The following is a 21,926-nucleotide window of genomic DNA, read 5'->3' as shown; positions in this document are numbered from 1 at the left end:
TCCTCCTGAAGTACTCCTCCTTCTGGGCGTCAGTGAAGCCTCGCACTTCTGTCAGTCTGTCCACACATGTTGGAGGGATCTGATGGGCCGCCGCCGGTCGGGAAGTGATCCAGACCCGAGCCGAGGGCAGCAGATCCCCCGGATGAGGTTAGTGAGCAGCTCGCCCACTGAAGACTGCTGAGAGACGTCAAGCAGCCGCCGGCCGCCGCTGAAGTCCAGAGAAAGTCTGCTTTCATCCAGACCGTCAAAGATGAACAGCAGCTTGCAGACAGCCAGCTCCTCTGCCGTCAGCTTCTGGAGCGTGGGATGGAAAACAGCCAGCAGCGAGAGGAGGCTGTAGGGCCGCTCTCCCAGCAGGTTCAGCTCTCTGAAGGAGAGCACCACCAGCACACTGACATCCTGGTTCTCCAGGCCCTCGGCCCAGTCCAGACTGAACTTGTGCACCGAGAAGGTTTTTCCACTGCCGGCCACGCCGCTGGTCAGAACCACTCGGATGTGTCTGTGCTGCTGGGCTGAGGCTTTGAAGATGTCCTGAACCCTGATGGCAGTGTGATGGAGGCTCTCCTTCCTGGAAGCTGTCTCCAGCTGCTTCAGCTCAGGTTCCCTCTGAAGCTCCTCACTGAGTCCCTCTGTGATGTGGAGCTCAGTGTAGATCCTGTTGAGGAGGCTTCCTCCTCCTGCTTCATCACTTCCTTCAGTCACACGTTCACATCTCCTCCTCACACTCTTCTTATGTTCTTCTAGAAGCTGCTGCAGACCCACACCTGCTCACAGACAACAACAACAATCACACTGCACACAAACAACCAGCTCTCATGTCTCTACAACACAACAACAAGTCCAGTGAAGACAGACCAGTCCCTCAGCAGACACATGTCCACTCTTACTTAGTGCAGCAGCGCTTCTGGATATTTCTGCACACTGAGGACAGCAGGAGGCTCCTGATGAACAACCCTGGTCCCAGTGTGAGCTGCTGCACGGTCTGCAGACCCGGTGTCCACAGCTCCACCACACTGGATCCTTCAGGACGTCCTGACACAAAGGACAGCTGGACAGATGCTGCTCTTCACATACATCAGTCCTCTTCTTCTTTCTGTGGACACCAAGCAGCATTTACTCTGAGCAACACAACACAGAGATCCAACTTCAACTCTCACACTGCTTCACAATCCTGGAGCTGAATCTGAAAGGGAGCTCGACATCTCTCACTCTGGTTTGGAGGAAATCAAAGGAAACTAAGAGTTTCTTACTTTGTGTCTGAAGGTCCAGGTTCAGCACTGAAGGCTGGTGAACGATGTTTAAAACGGTCACTCCTCAGAGACATCCTGCTGGACCCTGAAGACTCTCCTGTGTGTCTGCACACACACACACACACACACACACACACACACACACACACACACACACACACACACACACACACACACCACACACACACACACCACACACACACACACACACACACACACACACACACACACACCACACACACAGCTCGTCATCAGATGACAAAAGTCAAATGAATAAAATAGAAATATTAGAACTGGTTGAACTAAAGCATCAGATCCACTCCCTTAGAGACAGGGTGAGGAGCTCAGTCACCAGGGAGGAGCTCGGAGTAGAGCCGTGACTCCTCCACATCCAGAGGAGCCAGCTGAAGTGGCTCGGGCATCTGTTCAGGATGCCTCCAGGACGCCTCCCTGGGGAGGAGTTCCGGGCATGTCCCACTGGGAGGAGACCCCGGGGAAGACACAGGACACGCTGGAGAGACTAGGTCTCTGGGTTGGCCTGGGAACGCCTTGGGATCCTCCAGGACGAGCTGCAGGAAGAGTCTGGGGACAGGAAGTCTGGGCATCTCTGCTGAGACTGCTACTTCCACGACCTTGTCCCCAATAAGAGGTCTATATGTATATAGTAAATGCCCTTCATTCATTGTAAGTATCTAAAGTTGTACAGGATGACTAGGGGTGGGATTTAATAAGTTGTCTTCTTCCCACTCCTTTTTGAGATGCATTCAAGAAACGTAAATGCAACATATAGTTAGCTAGTTAGTTTTTTTCTCTTGTCGTTGCTTATGTAGATATATATATATATATATATATATATATATATATATATATATATATATATATATATATATATATATATATATATATATATATATGTATATATATATTGTATAACTCAGAAACTCAGAAAGGAAAAGCTTAACAATTGGCACAACAAGTATCTCAACTTGAAAACAATATGCCACCTCTCCATCACCTGAAATATATAAAGAACACTTATTACGACAAGCAGAGTATGACATTCTTTCTACACACCGGTCCACTGAGATTCTCTTCAGACTAGGTCTAAGTTTGTTGAACATAGGGATAAAGCCAGTAAAATATTAGCTCACCAGTTGCGTCAGGCTTCATCGGCTAGTCAGATTTCTCAGATTCAAACATGTACAGGCATAACAACAGACTTTTCTGAAATTAATTAAACATTTAAAGAATGTTACATGTCTCTCTACTCTTCAGACCATGATACTGCCCTTCCCAGTTTTGACAGATTTTTTAAGGATTTGAACATTCCTTCTGTAGAGCAGGCTGTTGCGGATAAGCTTGAAGAGCCAATTTCCATTTCAGAGTTAAATGCCTCAATTGGTTCCTTACAAAGTGGGAAGAGTCCAGGTCCAGATGGTTACCCGACTGAGTTCTATAAAGTATTTTGGGATACACTGGCTCCTTTATTACTTGACATGTTCAATGAATCTTTTCAATCTGGCCTTCTTCCCCAAACTCTCTCACAGGCATCCATTTCTGTTCTTCTCAAAAAAGGCAAAGATCCTCTGAATTGTTCCTCGTATCGACCTATAAGCTTGCTTAATGTGGACTTTAAAATACTTTCTAAATTACTAGCTTCACGTATAGAATATGTTCTCCCATTAATTATCTCCCCAGATCAAACTGGATTTATTCGAAATAGGCACTCCTTTTGTGTGTCTATGGCGGCGCGTGCACACGCAGCAGCTCCTCTCTGTCCCGACCAAACGGTGTTTCCGTGTTTTCTGTGCGTCCCAAGGAGAACTTACTCCCGCAAGATTCTGCTCGACATCCACAGAATCATATTTAGAAATACATTCACGCCAGAGATTTCAGCGGACGTGGAAAAGCGTCGCTCCTGCGGTCTGCTCCGGAGTCCTGCTCAACCCCCAACCCTGCGGTGAGCCCACAGTGGAGGCGCCACAGGCGGAACAGGAGGAAGCAGAAGAGGGGTAAGCGCGGAGGTATCCGAGCTAGGCTAGCTGCTAGCCCTCATCGTCCGGCTATCCCCACCATCATCCTGGCTAACGTGCGCTCGCTGGATAACAAACTGGATTGCATCCGCCTTCTTCGGACATCTGTAAGACTGTGAGTGAGTGCTGTGTCTTAGTCTTCGTGGAAACATGGCTCAATGACAGCGTCCCGGACTGTGCTATCCAGCTAGAGTGGCTGACATGCTACCGGGCTGACAGAGCGCTCGTCGAGGGGGGGAAGACTCGCAGCGGGGGACTCTGTGTTTACATCAGTGATGCCTGGTGTCGTGACGCTGTTGTAGTCTGCAAACACTGCTCACCACTGGTGGAGTTTATGATCATCAAGTGCCGTCCATTCTTCCTGCCAAGAGAAATTACAGCTGTTTTACTGGCAGCAATATACATCCCCCTAGCTCCACCAACAACAGGAGCGGGGCACTGAATAAACTCTACCAGCACATCAGTGAGCAGCAGACAGCCCATCCTGACGCCTTCCTCATCCTGGCTGGGGATTTCAACCACGCTAACCCAAAGAGCGTGTTTCCACAACTCCATGGACATATTAACTTTCCCATAAGAGGTACTAATATCCTGGACAATGTTTTCACTACACACTGGAGCCTACAAAGCCACCCCCTCCCCCACCTTGGGGCCTCAGACCACACTACTGTTATGCTCCTGCCAGCTGGTTAAAATCACCAGACCAGCGAAGAAGACAATCCGTGTGTGGCCAAAGGGGTCGTCAGCGGCTCCAGGACTGCTTCTCCACCACTGACTGGAGTGTGTTCAGACAGGCGGCCACCTTCAACGACACCATAGACCTCCAGGAGTACACAGAGACCGTCACTGCCTACATGAGGAAATGCATGGACGACGTCACGGTCTCCAGAACCATCTCCACCCACGCCAACCAGAAACCATGGCTGACAGGGGAAGTCCACAGACTCCTGAGGGCTCGGAATGCTGCCTTCAGAGCTGGGGAACCTGTCACGAGGTGGTCAGAGTGGCCAAGAGACAGTACTCCAGGAGGATCGCCGATCGCTTCACTGACAGCAGAGACACCAGGAACCTGTGGCGAGGGATCCAGACCATCACGGATTATAAGCCCGCTCTACAGACCTGTGACAACTCCACCTCTCTGCTGAATCAACTGAACGACTTCTTTGCTCGCTTTGAGGCCGACAACAACACCCCAGCACAGAAAACCCCACCTCCTCCTGACGACCAGGTGCTGAAACTGTCCCCGGACAATGTGAGGAGATCCCTCAAAGAGACCAAAGTACGAAAAGCCCCAGGTCCTGACAATATTCCTGGTCGTATCCTGAGAGACTGTGCTGAGGAGCTCACTGATGTTTTCACTGACATCTTAACATCTCGTTGAGCCAGGCTGTTGTCCCCACATGCCTCAAAGCCCACCACCATCATCCCGGTTCCTAAGAAGCCGTCTCCCTCCCACTATAATGACTATTGCCTGGTCACACTCACCCCCATCCTCATGAAGTGCTTCGAGCGGCTAGTCATGCAGCACATCAAGTCTGCTCTCTCACCCACCCTTGATCCCTACCAGTTGCTTATCGGTCCAACCGCTCGACTGATGACGCCATCGCCACTGCTCTCCACTCAGCCCTCACCCACCTGGAGACCAAGAACTCATACGTCAGAATGCTGTTCATCCTCTCATACTTCCTCCGCAGACTGAGAAGCGCGAGAGCCCCGCCCCCCATCATGACCACCTTTTACAGAGGCCCTATTGAGAGCGTCCTGACCAGCTGCTTCCCTGTGTGGTACGGCACATGCACCATGTCCTGCTGCAAGACCCTGCAGCGCATCGTGAGAGCAGCTGAGAGGATCATTGGTGTCTCTCTCCCCTCCCTCTCCTCCATCTACAACACCCGCCTCACCCGCACAGCCACCAGGATCGCAGGTGACCCCCCCACCCTGTCCACAGCCTTTTCAGCCTGCTGCCATCGGCTAGGAGACTGTGGAGCCTCCGGGCCAGAACCAGAACCAGCAGACTCGAGGACAGCTTCTTCCACCAGGCAGTCAGGAAGCTAAACTCCCTGCCCCCACTTCCCGTCTTTGCCCCCACCGCTGACCTCAGGCCTGCACTTTTCTGTGTTTTACTCTGTTCTTAGTAATTTATGTTATTTATTACCTTAGATTTCAGTAGGTTATTATATGTTTGTTGCACCGTGGGTCCAAGAGGACTGTAATTTCATTTGTGCTGTATGTCTTTAAGTATGGCATATTTGACAAATAAACTGACTTTGAACTTGAACCTCAGGTGCCTTTTTAATGTTATTTACAACCCGTCCACCTCTGATTGTCCCGAAGCTCTGATATCCCTGGATGCAAGAAATTTGGTTTTAAAAAGGCTTTCATTTCTTGGATCAGGCTGCTATATTCATCACCTATGGCTTCAATTTGTACAAATAATACACACTCAAGCTACTTCCCTCTTCATCGATCTACTAGGCAGGGTTGAATTAAAAGTTTCCCTTTATGCTGATGATTTGCTTTTGTACATTTCTAATCTGAACGTTTCTATTCCTGCTGCCCTAACTACTGTCACTTCATTTTGGTGAAATATCACGTTATAAGCTGAATCTAAATAAAAGTGAAATAATCAAATGAATGCTGCTGCAAGAAACTACCCACTGCATAATTAGCCCTTCAAAATTACCCAGAATTCCTTCATATATCTTGGAGCCCATGTCACATGCAATTATTCAGGTTTATATAAAGCTAATTTTGCTTTACTTCTGACCCATGTCTGCAAAGACTTTGAAAGATGGTCTATGTTCAATTTATCTCTGCCTGCTCGAATCAATCCGGTGAAAATGAATATCCTCCCCCGGTTCTCCTATCTCTTTTAGTGCCCACCGATTTTTCTCCCTCAAAAATTTTTTTCACAAGTTAGATAGTCTGATATTGGAGTATATTTGGAAAAAAAAGTTGCCAGACTGTGAAAACTTTTCTTGTAAAGACCTAGGCAAATGGGTGGAATGGCGTTACCTAACTTCAGGTTCTATTATTGGTCGGCAAATATTCGAATCTTAAAATACTGGCTTCAATTCAAGCTGAGGCCTTTAATCTCCGCCCGCCAGGGGATCAGGGGCGGGCAGTGTTGCCGACTTGGTGACTTTCTCGCTAAATCTGGCGACTTTCCAAAGCCTCTTTTCGACTTTTTTTTTTTGTCAAAAGTAAACTAGCGACAAATTTAGCGGCTTTTTCTGGTGCTCTGGAGACGTGACAGGACGTCTCCGCTGTTCTCAGCAAGCAGCGGTGCTGCGTGAGCCTCTCCCCCGTCCCAAAGCACTCACAGGCAGCCAGTCTCAGCAGCGCTCCCTGTTGAGTTGGGGCCGATTGGGTAAACGGCCCGGAGCTGCTCCACGGCGGCGACGGGAGAGCTCCAGCAGCCGCGGCCTGCTTCACGCGCCTCCGTGGTTATGCGGCGGGTCCCCGCGCGCTCCGCGGCCGGCACAGAGCGCGTCTCCGCCCGGGAGCGGAGATCCGGAGCTGCCGCGCAGCGGTTTGCTCCACGGAGGTGGAGAGGAGCTCCGCGACGGATTTAAAAATGAATCGTTAGATTAATCAATGCATCGAAGAACTATTTCCTAGATTAATCGATTACAAAAGTAATCGTTTAACGCAGCCCTATTATCAGTGTTATCTCGTGAGTCAAAAAAAAAATAAAAACATGACCGAAGCCGGGCAGGCACGCGAATAAATATTGGATATGCGTTTGATTCATGGAGGAACTTCAGCTGCATTTGGGAGTGAAAATGGATGCTTACAAAAATCACATAATATGCGCTGTGGTCCTGCAGTAATCCGCGACGTAGTAAACAGCAGGAGCATCCCTGGTGCAGCGCTGTGAAGCCGGACATTCTGTAAAATGTTTGTGCGCGCTCCCGTGCCGCCTTGGCTGGTGGCTGCAGTTACCCGCAGCGCCTATCGCGGCAGCACTGAGGTAAATTTTGAAAAGTTGCCTTAAAGCAACACTAAGGAACTTTCAGTTTTTGTTGATTTTGGCGGCGCCAGTGGACAAAAGCGGTAGTGTTTTGCCTGAAGGAATACTACAGTTCCCATGAGGACTAGCGCGTGACGTCGTAAATTGCTGCTCCCGGTGGGCATGCTGTCGGACTGAACTCGCCTTCATTTGTTTCCAGTGGCTGTGTGAAGGACGGATAGTGACGAGGTAATGAATCTAATGGTGGTTAAACAATGTTATATCATGATGTGACGCATGCCGTAAAGCAGTCCGTACATTGGGAGTTTTTTTAGTGCAGGGTTCCTACCACCCTCCTCACAGTTGCTTAGTCGAAGTGAAAGCAAGTACTGACGCCCTCAGGCCGTGACAGAGGGGTCATTCAATTAGTTGTAAGTCGATTGTGTCATCACAAAAGATATTAAAATGTTTTATTAAGGTTGAAAAGTTCCTTAGTGTCGGTTTAAGTCCCTTTAACAAGACATTTGCATCATTTCAGTAGCTCTCCAATTCCTACTCATTTCCTAAACATCATTTCTTTAGGTATCTACAGGTTCGCAGTTTTGTCCGCAGTACATTTCTCGAATTTCCTAACCAACCGAGTGATACGCCATTAGATGATTTTTTTCAAACCCATCACATCTTTAAAAGGTACAATATCACTCATTTATAATCAAATCCACTCGTTGCGACCACAGTCACTTAACGTTATGAGGTTAAGGTATATAAGGTTAATAAACTGATTCACTCCTTCTGGCTCTGTCCCTCTCTTTGCGGATACTGGATACTGAAAATTCTTCCTTTCCTTCAATATGTCGAAAGGATTAAGTTCCCTCAGAGTCACATAGAAAAGTTAATGGTGTGTGAATGTGTGATTAGTGTGGGCTCAGTGCTGCAGGTTTTAATCTTTTTCATTCTTATTTATTTTGCTATTGACTGATGTGTCAATTGTTTGTTTTTGTTTCTTTTTTTGTTGGGATTTGTTCGTCTGTTGTTTGATTCTAACGGACTGACTATTTGCTTTTCTGTAATATGCTCATGTGATTAAACATGGCCTGTTTAAAAATCCAATAAACACACTTAAAAAAAAAGTGTCATCAGGGGGAAAATAAAGAGATTCAGGGCAAAAAAAAAGTGTGTGTGTGTGTGTGTGTGTGTGTGTGTGTGTGTGTGTGTGTGTGTGTGTGTGCGTGTGTGTGATTACAGTAAAGGTGTGGCTACTTTCTTTTTTTATATATACTGATTTTTCTTTCTAATACTGTAAAGCACTTTCTGTTGTTTTTAATAAGAAAAGTGTTTTGCTGTGGCCACTGTGGCCGCCTCGAGGAGGAGGTCCAAGATCGACACCGGCTCGATCTAGATGCGGTGAGAACACGGTCGCTCCCCGGGTCCAGTCAGCTTTCCTTGTTTGACACACTTTTGTCCGTGTGAGGCTTCCGTAACGCACGACACGGACTGTTATTCTGAGCACGGCGGAGAGCCTGTCTTCCTTCTGAAAGTCAGCGATTTGTACGGTCTGCAGAAAAATCATGTACAGCAGAACAACCATTCTTCTGGCTGCGTTCCGTCTACAGAACTGAATCACCGCAGCACCGTCTGTCTGCAGTCCGCTGGAGGAGGTTGCCAGATGTGTTGATCTCCAACCATAAACCCGTTTAACTCAATAGAAAGCAGCCAAACCGCCATCTCGGTTGAAAATGCACGTTAAAACCGTAGTTGTATAATTTTAAAAAACACTTCATAAACACATAATCATTTCATTAACCTGTCAGACGTGTTCAACAAAGAAGCTTGATTTGGTGGAAACCTGCCCAATTTGGCAACACAGAGCCGCTCCGGTCACAGAGCTGTTTTGTGCAATTTTTGGGGTTGCTTGACTTTCCTGCAGAGACGAGGTACAAAACCGTTCATTCTTCTAAAGCGTATAATGACTACATCACGTTGTTAGTTCTGTATTCTACCAGGAAAAGTAGAAAAATAGAATATTAAGACAAAACACGACACAGCTTTTATTTTGAAATCACTTATTTTGGAACACTTATCGCGTTTCCTTCCGGCACCCGACTTGCTTCCGTCTGGTTTGACGCCCCTTCGGTTCGACGGTGAGAGCACGATTCAGTTATTTATGAGGAGGCTGATTTACTAATTCACACTTCCCAAAAGAGGGCCTGGCTCGCCCCAACTCGGTGTGAACATGCTGCTAGAATAATTCTTCACCCCAAATAACTTCACCCCATTTTTTCAATCTAGTCATTAAAGCCAGTGTGGTTAAACCTGAGACGGGCCATGTTCCACTTCTATAATGGTTTCTATGCTTATAGCATGTTGTTCTCTGCAGCATGTGTGTGTGGTTGCATCAGGAAAATAACAGCACCATCTGGTTTCCTGGCTTGCTAGCTACATGGTTTCCAATGTTTATGCTGTTTCCATGGAAACTGACATCTTCAAAATGTGTGAATGTGAAACTTTTTCTGAAACACAAGTGCAAAAAAGATGTGTTCTCACTTTAAATGTTTCCTTATTATCATCATCCCATTTCTATAAAACCAAAGAGCTCCTCCAGAGAATGACAGTCCCAACAAAAACAAAACAAAATCCAGTGAAATGTCCTTGAAGCTTCTCCTCCAGCATTATGGGTTTTTTTTCAAACTCCCCCTGACAGCATGGTTTCACAGGCCAGGCTGGAGCCTCTTGTGGCCTGGTTTTGGCTCACAGACCTTATTCTTGACACTTCCGTTCTCAACAATCAAACCTGCTCTCAAACACAAACACATCTCTACGTCCTCAAACGCTCCGTCTCTCTTCAGCTGTTTGACATTTAGAGAGCAGGTCAGAGTTGAAGCTGCTCCAGCGTCTTTCTGTCAGATCTTCTATTATCTCTGTCTGTTAGTGAGCATTAAAACGTTCATCAGGAGCCTGTTGAAAGAATCCATCAGTTTAACTGGAAGCTGAATACTGAGCTGAGAAAGAAGAGAGACATCATTCAGAGACATCAGTCCTCTTCTTCTCTCTGTGGACACCAAGCAGCATTTACTCTGAGCAACACAACACAGAGATCCAACTTCAACTCTCACACTGCTTCACAATCCTGGAGCTGAATCTGAAAGGGAGCTCGACATCTCTCACTCTGGTTTGGAGGAAATCAAAGGAAACTAAGAGTTTCTTACTTTGTGTCTGAAGGTCCAGGTTCAGCACTGAAGGCTGGTGGACGATGTTTAAAACGGTCACTCCTCAGAGACATCCTGCTGGACCCTGAAGACTCCGCTGCGTGTCTACACACACACACACACACACACACACACACACACACGCACACGCACACGCACGCACACATCAGATTCTGATCATCAATCATTGTTTAGTTTGTCTGTCTGGTTAAACTGATGAACATTCCATGAAAAAGCAAAGCTACGACTCCACTGGTCCAACAAGAGAATCAACTGTTATCAAGTTCAGATCTCAGAGATCACTGTGAGGACTTACTTGCTCAGTGATGATTTTCTCATTTTGTTTTCCTCCCAGGCAGCATCCAGATGTGCTCCACTGTGATCAGATCACTGTCAGGGGTCAGAAGGTCATGTTGGATCAGAGGGTTTTTGGTGCACCTGCAGACACAACCACAGCAGTTAGACTGGAATTGTTTTCCTGTCTGTTCCTCATCTTACCTCTTGTCCCTCTGACAGGACGACAGGTCCGTCCTGCTGGACCTCAGACTGACCCTGACCTGGAGACACAAGACGTTTAAAATGACAATCAAAGAGGAACGTCTGCTCAAAACTCACCACAGCTGAGGGTGAAGAGAGAACAGAAAGGTGGAGACCACAAGACAGCGAGCACTCTTCTAGATCTTTTAGCAGTTTTTGATCTTTAGCTCTCTGAGCGAGTTTAGCTCTTTTTTCTTTTATTGCTGTATTAGCCTTTTAGCTCAGCTCATTTAGCGGGTTTAGCTCGTTTTACACTTTTAGCGTGTTTCGTTCGTTTATCTCTCTGAACTGTTTTAGCTCTAAGAGCAGTTTTAGTTCGTTTAGCTCTTTCAACTCAAACTCTTTTGATGTTTCACTGTTTCAGCTTTTTTGTTAACACTTTTGTTCTTGTTGTCATTTATCTCTTTTAGCAGGTTTAGCTCTTTCATTCATTTTAGCTCCTTTAGCTATTTGATCATAGATAGCTTACCTGTTTTAGCTGATTTCACAGCTCTTACAGTTATAGGTCATTTAGCTCTGTCACCATTTTTGGCTCTTTCATGATTTTAGTTAATGTAGCTCTTCAAACAGCTTTAGCTCCATTTTCTCTTTCAGAAGGTTCTTTTGTCAGTTCATCTCCTGAGACTGTTTTGGCTCTGTTCTGTGTTTTAGCAGTTTCATTATTTTAGCTCTTTCGGTTCTTTTAGTGGCTAGTTGGTCTCACTGAGCTCTATTAGCTCAGACGGAACTCTTAGCTGGTTTAGCTGCTTTCAGAGCTGAGCTCTTTTAACAGTTCATCTCATTTAGTCGTAGTGGGAGACGGAGGAACTAATCCAACTGTTTGTTCTTACAGTGAAACTGCAACAGGAGCCCAACATTAATTAGTGAAGATTTTTTCCCCAAGTAGCCTACCTAATAAATCTTTACTTTCTTTCTTTCTTTTGTTTTTTTTTTTAATAATTCAGGTGTTGTCTTATTTTGAAGAAATGCATTTTGACTTTTGTTTAATATTTGTATGGAGAAAATTCAGGTAAGGAATACTTACAAAGTTTATCAAACTCAAGTTATGTTTGTCATTTCAGTTTTGGAGACTTCCAATTGTTTCATACCATCAAGTGTACCCAAGGAATTAATTTAGTTTATTTCAGTATTTTTAATGCTAGTATTTTCCTAATAACCATCTTAATATTGGTTTTATCATTCCTCCAAAATAATAACAGGCTCAGTTCAAATCAGTAACAGAAACATAACAGACCAGTTTTAATAAAAGATCTCAGCCTTTATATCAGCATGGACATTATAAAAATAACTTGAAAGTATCAGCAAAACTCCTAGTAGTCCTCTCATTCTGTCTGCAGAGCTCATATAAGCACTGCATTGAGTTTGCAAAGTATCAAACTAGTCCAGTTTATTATTTGATATTCAGAGGCATCAGTGTGTTATGTTTTTTTTTTTTTTTGCCATTTAAGTATTGTTTGTTTTGTTTACAATTTCCTTTGTCTTTTTCCTTTTAAGGCTTTTTTATGACTAAAACTGGACTAAAACTCATTTGGTTTTCGTCGACTAAAACTAGACTAAAACTATGAAGTGTAGAAATGACTAAAATGTGACTAAAACTAATAAGAATTTTGTCCAAAAGACTGAGACTAAAACTAAATCAAAATAGGCTGCCAAAAACAACACTGTTACCTCCTTCATATTGACTTCTTGTGACATTTAAGAATTTGAAGCAGATGTTAAAGGGGCTGTATCATGCTTTTTTAGCTCATCCAAACCCTAGAAATGGCATTAACATGGTAATAGTTTATTTTTGGCGCTAAGGAAAAGTAATTTTGTGTGAAATAAAAGATTTTCTGGGGCTAATTCTGAAACCCGGAAGAGAAAACGCTCCGTTTCACTGAAATCCGCCTCTCCCCCTGTGGACTTTGACTGACAGCTACTTCAACCAATCAGCGCTTCAGAACAAATACGTCATGCGTTAGCTTTTCCAAGGGTTAGCTTTAGCTCTTCAGCTTTAGCTTCTCTACACGCAAAGACACGCGAAAAAGTCTTTTCCTGTTACAAACTCACCAAACGCAGACTTTTGCTCTTGCTTGATTGTTGCTTTCAGACGATGGTTAAAGTTTATCTCCGTAATCCGAGATACAAAAAGTGGCAACGCTGATTGGCTCAGCCTTTTCAGGACCGAGGGCCTGCAGGGGAGGGGGAGAGGGGCGGGCTCAGGGGGAGCGCTCGGCTCGTAGTGATGTCACTAAGAGAAGACAGACCGTTTTCACAGGTATGGGAGGGGCTGCCTCTCTGAGCAGGAGGAAAATAAGGAACGCTCAAACACACAGGCACGAAGGAAACCCCGCTGTGGGGGTGTTTTTGATGAGTAAATAACTAACAAGGTTGAAACATACAAAAAACGATTTTTGCATGATACAGCCCCTTTAAAATGAAGTATTGGAGTTAAAAATGTGTCTTCCCCAGCAGGGAGCCTCTTGAAATATTTCCTGAACGGAAGCTTCAATTTAATTCAATTCAATTCAATTCAGCTTTATTTATAAAGTGCCAATTACAACATGGTCGTTTCTAGACACTTTTACAGAGAAACCCAACAGATCCACATGAGCAGCATGAGCCACTGTGGAAAGGAAAAAAAACTCCCTTTAACAGGAAGAACCCTGCAGAACCAGGCTCAGAGGAGAACCCTGCAGAACCAGGCTCAGAGGAGCAGAACCCTGCAGAACCAGGCTCAGAGGTGGTCTTCCTGCTGTCCCGGTTGGGGTGAGGGGACAGAAAGAGAAGGAGACAGGACAGACAGGTTCTTGTATCTACATACAGTTCATATATAAACACAGGGTACAGAGGCTACAAGAGGAACAATCATCAGTGACATGTAGCAAAACAATGAAATTACAGTAGTACAATGAAATTACATTGGAAGGACAGAAGGAGCAGAACTGGGAGCCGGTTCCACATGGCAGAACCCGGGGTTCAGTAAACCTTCCACCCACTGGGTCAGGGTTCCTCCATTAATCAGTGGAGCAGCTGTTTTGATTGAAGCCCAATTAGAACTGAACCCATTGAATCCAGGCTGTCTCAATGGATCAGCTGACTGATGGTCTGTCTGAGATCCCTCAAGCACGACTCTACTCCACCTCAGAGACAGCCTCTTGGTCCAGGGTTTTGGTGTTCTGACTTTTTGGTCTCCCATAGTGGAAAGAGAGAGAGAGGGAGAGAGAGAGAGAGAGAGAGGGGGAGAGATAATTTTATTTCCATTGAAGTGGACACAGGTTCACAGATTTGAACAATAAATCCACGACTCATTTTCCCAACATCACCATGCAGATCAGTTACATAGAGAGAGAGAGAGAGAGAGAGAGAGAGAGAGAGAGAGAGAGAGAGAGAGAGAGCGAGCAGGCGCGACTCCTAGCTGTAAGCTTTATTGAACAGAAAGGTCTTCATCCTGGTCTTAAAGCAGAGACTGAGTCAGCCTCCCTTCCAGACTCTGGGAGCTGGTTCCACCGAACAGGAGCCTGATAGCTAAAGGCTCCACCTCCTGTTCTACTGTTAGAGAAGCAGGAACCTCCAGCAGACCAGCACTCTGAGAAGGAAGCGTTCTCCTGGGACAGTCTGGGACTAACAGCTGTTTAAGATCTGATGGTTCCCGGTTGTTCAGGGCTTTATAGGTTCAGAGGAGGATTTTGAATTCTATTCTAGATTTAACAGGAAGCAGTGAAGGGAAGCTGATATTGGGCTGATATGATCTCTCCTACTGGTTCCTGTGAGAACTCTTGCTGCAGCATTTTGAACCAGTTTGAGACTTTTTAGGCAGTTATTGGTTCCTGATAACAAGGAGTTCCAGTAGTCTACTCTGGAGGAACAGATGATGGATTCATTTCTCAGCCTGGCTTTGAGTCAGCATGTTCCTGATTTTAGAAATATTACCAGGTGAAAGAAGGAGGTCCTGCAGACCTGTTTAATGTGGGAGTTAAAGGTCAAAGGTCACTCTCAGGTTCCTCACAGTGTTACTGGGAGTTAAAGCAACACCATCTAGGGTCAGTATTTGATTAAATAATTTCTCTCTCAGGTGTTTTGGGCCAAATAAAATGAATTCTGTTTTATCTGAATTTAGCAGGAGAAAACTATGACTCATTGTGACGGAGTCACTCTGACGGTGGCCGCGGCGCAGCGCTGGAGCTCATTAAAACGCACATTACACTCACCTGTGTCTTTTCTCCGTTTGTCTGCTCCGTTCCCCGCATAGTTGGACATTGTTATTCACCGCAGTAGTCGTGGGTGCACACTCGACCGCTGCCAAATCATCCTCCTGCCATAATCTATCACCCTGCAAACTTTTTCACCAGTATTCATGTCCCATTCACGTCCTCCCACAGCCAAACGAGCGCCGAGTTCACTTCCTGTTATAGCCGTCAGATGGGGAAACCGGAAGTGACGTCATGATGATGTCACTGAAAGGCGCAAAGTTCGGCATGAAAATAATTTATTTTTGTTTCGGACCTATTTTGAGATGCAGTGGTTCGACTGTTTGTTTCTGTGTATTTCTGAACAAATTACCATGAATTTATTATGGGGATTTATTATGTTTGTGGGAGAAAACTGTGATTCCCTTGTTAATTACCTGAGGGGAGGGGCCTGTGGTGTTAAAAGGAGGCCCATCTCTAGTGATGGCAATCTGAAGCTTTCTGAAGCAACAAAGCTTTCAACACAATTGTATCGAAAAAAGGTTCAGTACTCGAAGCTTTTCAAATCAGAGCCCAACAAGGACCCCTGGTGGTGAAAGTCAAGGAAAGCATGTCATGTGTCAGCTGAATGAATGAATGTGATGTATGAGTAATTACATTTTTCAAATTATTGAATGATTTGTCCACATCACTAAAACCCTAGTATAGCTAATATTTTGATGTCAGCATTTCTATTGTTCATAGGCCAACTTGAATAAAGATGGGATGAAAAAGCAGAGTGTTCATATGTATGACTGAATGTGTTTGAAGTGACCAGTACATTTGCTGTGTCTCACATAACAAGTCAGCAGCAAGCTGACTTATTTGAGACACAGTAATTATTAAGGTATCATGAGAGATGGTGGAAGTGAATTGACGTTGGCAGAAGCTGGCCACAAACTAAACACTGGACCGAGAAAAATAAATTACAAATGAGGGATGTTTTTTAAAGAAGGGATTTGGTCTGACAAAACAATACTTTACATATGACATATTGTTGCAACTGGCAACCAACCACCCCAAATATATTTCAAAGTCTAACATTAACAATGAACAAAATGTAGGCATAACACATTTGCTCATAACACCATTGTTGGGTGAAATGAAATGAAATCAAAGTGTTCCCAAACTTCAGAACGTCCTCTTTTTGCCACAGGCTCCATATTAAATCTATATTCACTGTCTCTCACTCTCTCTCGACTCACAAACCGCCTCCACAACCCACAAACAGCCTCAGCGCGTTTTAATCCTGTGAAGCAGCAGCTGAAGCGTCACGTGGGTGTGCGCGAATGAAGCTTCAGACGTCACGGATCACGTGATGATCAGGAAACGAATCAAGCTCCGATACAAAGCTCCAGTGAGAAGAGGTTCATTTTTTCAACACATGCTTCGAAGCTTCGGTGTCACGGTTAACATCACTACCATCTCCACCTGTGGAGAGAGTGAGAGTCAGACTTCCCTCTGACTGAGAGAGAGAGTGGGAGCCTGCAAGCGTTGGTTTTGCATTGTTACAGTGGAGGTGACAGAAAGCCAGTGATCTTTGTAAGAATTTTCTTTTTCCTTCCTATCTTTTTGTAATATTGTAAATAGTTTTTGAGCTCCCTTGTTTTGTTCTGCACTTTGGGATTACGTTGGGTGAAATAAACAAGCTCAACATCATCAGCACCATCGGCTGTGCCATCATTTCAACAACAGACAAGGATCCGCATCACACTCATCCAGGTTTTTATGTCATTAAGACAAGCTTCTAGTTTGACCAGTTGATCGGTGTCATCTGGTTTCAGGGATAGGTAGATCTGTGGATCATCTGCATAACAGTGGAAGTTAATGGAGTGTTTCCTTCAATCCCGATAGTATATTCTAGTCTCTGTAGTAGAATATCATGATCAGCAGTGTGGAATGCAGCACTGAGATCTATCAGGACCAGAACAGAGACCAGAACAGAGACCAGTCCTCTATCTGAGGCTGTGAGGAGATCATTAGTGACTTTTACCAGAGCTGTCTCTGTGCTGTGATGAGCTCTGAAACCTGACTGAAAAGACTCAAATAGGTCATGTTATATAAATGGTCACAGAGCTGACTTCAACAGCTTTCTCTAGGATTTTAGAAATAAAGGGAAGGTTGGATACTGGTCTGTAACTTGTTAGAACTCCTGGATCGAGGGTGGCTTTAGAGGAGAGGTTTGATAACAGAACCTTAAAGGCTTGTGGAACATAGCCTGTCACTAAAGATAAGTTGATCTGATCTATATTGATGTACTGATCAGGGGGAAAATGTCTTTTAAACAGTCCTGTTGGGATTGGATCTAATGTACAAGTTGTAGGTTTAGATGAGGAACTCAGAGTTCAACAGGATAGAAGCTCAGTAGCTGTAAGTCAGGTTCTACTGACGGATCTGAGGATGTGGTTGGTTGGTCTGTGACCACTTTGGGGAGAGTGCTTTCAATTTTATCTCCAATAGTTCTGATTTTGTTATTAAAGAAATTGACAAAATCATTGCTGCTTCAGGCTGAGGGGATCTGAGGCTCAACAGAACTGGGACTTCCTGTCAGCCTGGCTCTGGTATAAAGAGGAACCTGGGGCCGTTCTGGTTTTCTTCTATTAAGGATGAATAGTAGGCAGTTCCAGTTTTACGGAAAGTTTTTTTTTTTATAAGTTAACAGACTATCTCACCAGGCAGTATGAAATACTTCTAGTTGGGTTAGATGCCATTTCCTCTCTAGTTTTCCAGCTGATCTTTTTGATGTTTGCAGTTGTTTGTTGTACCACGGAGCTCGTCTCCTGTGGGTTCATGTTATTAACTTCAGGGGAGCAACTGAGTCCAGTGTGGAGCAGAGTGAAGCTGCCGCTTCATCTACAACTAAATCACCCTGAGTGGGGCTGATACTGCTGTCCATTGGGCCGACAGATGGGCCCCTGAGTGGTGGTTTTAGGGTCCCTGAGTGGTGCCTTTACAATCACCTCCAAGGACCTGTCTCATCAGGTTTTTCATTGTGAACCCAGCCAGGCTTTCAGGAGCTGCTCATTGGGGTTGAGGTAAGTGGTTTCTCTAGGACAGCGTCCCCTGAGCACCAAGGGGGCTGAAATTCACAGCACAGCCTTTGTAGACTTTGTAGCCCCCCGTGCCAACAGGGGATAAAGTCGCTCCCTTTCAACCAACAAATATGAACACTATGTTGTTCTGTCTTCCTTCAGAATCACATCTGTGGTGGTTTGACCACCAGTCCTTTCTGCTGTCCGTACAGGGCACAACAGTGTTCAGTTAAGATAATCAATTAAGCACTACGGTTTGGTCAAATTTGCTCCAAATAAGATGAGATTCGTGGGATGTGCTCACACTTCTGACAGAAAGTCATGACAGGAAGCCACACCTCCTTCCTGAAGCTACTCTTATTTGGGAGGAGTTTATGGAAAAATTCCACCAGATTCTGATTTTATAGTTTCCAGAGGCCTCGCAGTTCGTTTCAGGTCTGTATCTGTTGTAGAGGTCAAATGAGAGCAAAAGAGCAACAGAGGTCAAAGCTCAGAGCAGGCTTCATGCCTCAGGTAGGCCTCTGATGGTCATGTGACCTTTAGGATTGCTCTAATGGAGTGTCTGACATTAATCTTGCTCCATGGCGAACAGCAAGAAGAAGAAAATGAGACCTTATCTGTGGAACATTTCATTAATACCACAATGCAAATGGTTCATACATCTCACACACACACCACACACACACACACCACACACACACACACACACACAACACCACACACACACACACACAGGTTGTCATCAGATGACAAAAATCAAATAAATAAAATAGAAATATTAGAACTGGTTGAACCAAAACATCAGATCTGCTCTCAGACCTGAATATCTGAGCTCAGAAGCAGAATCTTTCTCTGATTTCCCTCTGCTCTCACTGTGTTGTCTTCATGTTCTCCCTCAGCGTTTCTCTCTCTCTCACTGTGTTGTCTTCATGTTCTCCCTCAGCGTTTCTCTCTCTCTCACTGTGTTGTCTTCATGTTCTCCCTCAGCGTTTCTCTCTCTCTCACTGTGTTGTCTTCATGTTCTCCCTCAGCGTTTCTCTCTCTCTCACTGTGTTGTCTTCATGTTCTCCCTCAGCGTTTCTCTCTCTCTCACTGTCTTGTCTTCATGTTCTCCCTCAGCGTTCCTCCTCTCAACATGTCTCTTTGTGTGGATTGTGCTGGTGGACTCTGCAGGAGCAGCTGCCGTCTCTTACCTGTCCACAGACTCTGATCTGTCCTCCTCTTTGTCCACGTCACTTATCGTCAGTCAGCTGAGACAGAATCAGGACAAACCTGTCCAACAGTCACACACAGCGTTTCTTTTGACGTCCACGGAGACAAAACTCAGTCCCACTTTGACGTTAGAAGACAGAGGCTGTTCAGACCCTCAGCGGTTCTCCTCCTCTGACTGTCAGCTGGACTCTGGACTTGCTGGTTTCCTGGTTGGACTCTTGGACCTGGATCACCTGAGCTCAGCTGCTCCTCCTCCTTTATGATCTGAAATGTTTGATAAGTTTCATTTATGACTTGTTGGGTTGAAGACTGATCAGGTTTTATGATGGAGCTTCACAGTAGTCCGTCAGGTCCAAAGTCTGATCAGAGAACAGTCTGGGCTTCAGGCAGTAAACACACTGAAAACTGCTGGACTGAATGAAATTTTCCCTCCATTGAAGGAAAACCAGCTGAAGTGAGGAGAGAGAGAGGGGCGGAGCTCCTTTCAACCCAGGAGCTTCTCTTTCCCTCTGACCCGGCTGGAATAGACCATCTGTCAATGTGAACTGTAAAAATGTGACTCTGATCCATGTAGAAGTTGTTGAAACTCCTTCTCCTTGTCTTCTCTGCCATGATTGAGAGTAAAACTCCAGCGATCAGCAGCTCATTGAGATCAGATCTTCCTGAGGTACTGTGACCATTCATGGTAGAAAGTGTGTGTGTGGAGGGTGATATGAGGTGAATCCACCTGCACAGCCTTCCAGCTGGACTAGGTTTATAAAAGGATACAGCCTGTTTCTGTTTTTAGTGCTGGTAGACTTTTAGTGTGGATCCTCCACAGTGTGGGTGGATCAACGAGGCTTCCTCCACATTAATGAACCCACAATTGTCACGTGAGTGACATTTCTAAGAGCAGGAATATATTCAGTGGAGTGACTGTTTGCATTCTCTCTCTCTCTCTCTCTCTCTCTCTCTCGGTGCATGCTGGGAGTGGGCGGCGGCTGGAGTGTGTGAGAGCGTGTGTGTGGAGTGGGGTTTTTGCTTGTTTTTCCTGTTTGTTTAAATTGTTAATGTTCACTTTCACTGTAGTTTATTAATCACAGCACATTTATTAGTTTATATCGTTTCTGGGGTTCTTGGTGGGTTTTGGTCTGTTTGGGGGTCTGGCTGCAGCCAGGACCAACCTCAGGCAGCTCACCTGCAGACACCGGGTCCGGGTGGTGGCCCAGTTCCCTGCAGCGTGAGGACGTGGCCCTGGCTGTGGGGGAGAAAGTGTGCTACGACAATGTCAAGTTGGTCGCGAGGATGAACAGCGCCGTGGTGATCTTCCTGGACCAGGTGGAGCAGGCTAACGCTGTGGTGGAGTCGGGCATTACCGTCGGGGACAGGTTTGTCCCGGTCCAGCCGCTGTCTCAGCCTGCTGTCCGGGTCGTCCTGTCCAACGTCCCTCCCTTCGTGCCAGATGAGCTTCTGATCCATGAGCTGTCCAGATTTGGAAAGGTGGTGTCCTCAGTGAAGGACATCCTGTCTGGATGTAAGTCTCAGCTGCTGAAGAACGCCGTGTGCCACAGGAGACACGTATTTATGATACTCAACAACCGGAGCGAGGAGCTGAACCTCAGGTTCCGCGTGAGAGGTAAATGATTATGATTACGTGGTTTTCGCGAGCCTCAGCTGGCATGAAGTGTTTTGGCTGTGGACAAGAGGGACACACCATCAGGGCCTGTCCAGCTGTGGACAGGAGGGACACACCATCAGGGCCTGTCCAGCTGTGGACAGGAGGGACACACCATCAGGGCCTGGCCGGCCTCGTCTGCTCCATCTGGTTCAGCGCGGGTCCGGCTCGGCGGAGTCCGAATCGGTGGAATTGGGCTCAGCGGGGCCGAGATCTGCGGGACCGGCGCTGACGCCGGGGCCGCGGCCGTCCACGGCCAACGCCTGGGCCCCCCCCCCGGTGGCGGCTCCGCGCTCGGGCTCCCGGGGTCCCGGCGGCCCCGGCTCAGTCCGAGCAGTCGACGGCGGCTCCTCGGACCTTCCCGAGGAGGCGATCTGTCGTGGCCCCACAGGAGAGCACCGAGCACGGTGAGTATGTAAATACACCGGGTGAAGCAGCGAGTGGCGGCAGGGGAGAGGAGAGCGAGTCTGCCGGGTGGAGGGACACCGACACTTCTGTAAATAACACTGCGGAGGTGGAGGGAAAAAAAGATAAACACAGGAAAAAATAGTGGATGAGGGAGGGGAGGAGCAGGATCAGGGTGAGACAGTGGTGGAGGAGGGAGCAGGTGGAGGGAACAGGGAGGGCGATGGAGGAGGAAGGAGGAGGGGCAGGCAGGAGCGTCTCATGGGCTGAACAGGTGGAGGAGGAGGATGGAGGCAGATAGAATGGACAGAGTTAAACCAGACAATAGAAAGGAAAAAGGCAAGAGTGCAGAAGCAAAGAAAAGGTGTGGGAAGGGGCGGGGGTCAGACAGTGACAGTGAGTGTTGTCAGACAGCAGTGATGTTTGTTTTCTTTTTT

The 21,926-nt window shown here is 46.1% G+C and overlaps 1 long non-coding RNA gene across 4 annotated transcripts in view; it reads right to left on the bottom strand.

Moving 5' to 3' along the window:
• The window catches only part of LOC115400479 (uncharacterized), a 39,120-nt gene extending 23,937 nt beyond the window's left edge, over positions 1–15,183 (bottom strand). For 2 of the 4 annotated variants that reach the window (XR_003932801.1, XR_003932800.1), the window contains exons 1-5: positions 15,169–15,183; positions 10,940–10,998; positions 10,758–10,831; positions 10,442–10,546; positions 1,251–1,355 (exon numbers count right to left, since the gene is read on the bottom strand). This is a non-coding gene — a long non-coding RNA (uncharacterized LOC115400479). Of the gene's footprint in view, positions 1–710; positions 765–887; positions 1,094–1,250; positions 1,356–10,441; positions 10,547–10,757; positions 10,832–10,939; positions 10,999–15,168 lie in introns of those variants that run through there. The other 2 variants (XR_003932802.1, XR_003932799.1) reach the window with 2 other exon arrangements.
• Positions 15,184–21,926: the final 6,743 nt, after the last annotated feature.

This window comes from Salarias fasciatus, chromosome 14 (assembly GCF_902148845.1).
Source record: "Salarias fasciatus chromosome 14, fSalaFa1.1, whole genome shotgun sequence".
NCBI classification, from domain to species: domain Eukaryota; kingdom Metazoa; phylum Chordata; class Actinopteri; order Blenniiformes; family Blenniidae; genus Salarias; species Salarias fasciatus.
Note: the sequence above shows the minus strand (reverse complement) of the source record. Positions and strands in the feature narration are given on the sequence as shown.